Source organism: Ptiloglossa arizonensis, chromosome 1, assembly GCF_051014685.1.
Source record: "Ptiloglossa arizonensis isolate GNS036 chromosome 1, iyPtiAriz1_principal, whole genome shotgun sequence".
Taxonomy (NCBI): Eukaryota; Metazoa; Arthropoda; class Insecta; order Hymenoptera; family Colletidae; genus Ptiloglossa; species Ptiloglossa arizonensis.
The window spans coordinates 27,391,133-27,392,824 of NC_135048.1; the positions used below are offsets into that span (position 1 = coordinate 27,391,133).

General features: G+C 41.3%; 1 long non-coding RNA gene across 1 annotated transcript; it reads right to left on the bottom strand.

Annotated features, from left to right (window-relative positions):
- Positions 1-388: 388 nt before the first annotated feature.
- On the bottom strand, positions 389-1,361 carry LOC143152506 (uncharacterized). Its single transcript, XR_012993586.1, has 2 exons — positions 1,098-1,361; positions 389-658 (listed from the first exon to the last, which is right to left on the bottom strand). It is a non-coding gene; the product is annotated as an uncharacterized LOC143152506 (long non-coding RNA).
- Between the last annotated feature and the right edge of the window lie 331 nt (positions 1,362-1,692).

The following is a 1,692-nucleotide window of genomic DNA, read 5'->3' on the forward strand; positions in this document are numbered from 1 at the left end:
TTTCGAGTTAAGGGTAGCAATTTAATATTATTAGGTTGTTCGGAAAGTCATTTTGTTTTCCAAAATGGAGAATATATAATTTAATGAAATGTTTATACACTCTAAAAAAATCGTGATTCATTTTCACGAAAAAAAGACGAAATGACTTTTCGAACAACCCAATAGTATTGGGTAAATGAATAATATTTGCAGATAAAAACAGTGGGTGAATTATTTCGAATTAAGAGTATCAATTTAACATTAGTATTGCTCCTTTTCGCTGTATCGAGGTAACGTTATACGGTTGTTTTTGTACTTAGGGATTATTTATGTTCAAGGATTGAAAAATATGGTCGAAATTTTGTCTGGTGATACATGGAATATAAATATAATTTAAATATAAATGGAATTTACTTTTGGAAAGTTTAATAAACTTCTATACACAATTTCTGTCTACGGAAGATATTTCTCCCCGTTATTAACATAAAGGACACATTTTACAGAGGGCCAGGTGCACCTGTAAAAAATCTATCAGGAAAATTGAATCGACGAAATCGAACATAGAAGTTCCCCATCGGCCAGTGCTCGAAATATAGTAAAGTTTCTTCGAGATCTCAATCAGATCCTCTCGCGTTATTTAATATCAACCCTGATGTTCTCCTCGAGTTTCTACAACCCCCTAAAATGAAATTCAAACTCTCGTAAAACTTATATTTCGTATACGTGTCTTTCGTAATTTTAGTATTCCTCTAAAAAAAAATTCTCCAAATTCACTCCCCGTTCTCTATCCACAACCATAATATCCAACAATTAAAAATAACATCAAAAAGCACACCCACGTTAAAAATTCAAAATTTGTTCACTACTTAATCACACTCCTCACACATATCTCCTTTATCGCCCTACCCCAGATACTCGCTAAAAAACAAACACAAAAAGATCACAATCTCGATTTTCCCCTTTTAAACTAACTTTTCCACCGTTCAAAGCAAATTTCCCAACGCGAATTTCGTTCGTCGTAATTAACGACGAAGATTCGCAGAAATTGCGTTTCAATCGCAGATAAAAAATCTCGGAACTTCTCTCTCAAAAAAAAAAACAAAAAAAAAATCGTTTACCTCGCGATTGAAAGGTATCGTTCCCAACAATCTTTTTTTTTCTCTTTTTTCTTTTTTCTCGTCTCTTTCGGTATTCCACGGCCTTCCAGGAGGTCGAGAGGGTGTCGTAGCGAGCGAGAGCACCGTGAAGGGAAGAATGGGCTTGAAAGCGGGACATTTCGTACGCGAGCGGGTGAACGCGCGAACGCTGCCAGGCGAAAGGGACTCCCGTGGCACAAAAGTATCAATTTGAAAAGACGGTAACTCGGTTTTCGTGTCTTAACGGCTCGCGGGGCTCGGTCAGCTTAAAACCGATAGCTCGGTGTACGTAGCGGCGCGCGGTAGGTCGCGAGACTCCCCCCACCACCGCCACCGCCACTCCCCCCACCACCGCCCCCGCCACTACCCCCACCACCGGCCAGTCGAGCGCGCCGGTCGCCTCGCTTTAACGTCGCGCGCTCGATATTAATGTCCGTTTCCACGACTGCGATGTTACCGGGGCGGCCGGGATCGCCATAATTTCGCAAAATTGCTCGCCCCGGGACGTTTATAATGCGCAGCAGCACGGTAACCGGAGACCGTGTATCTTTCCGGCTGCTACCGCGATAAAGTTATA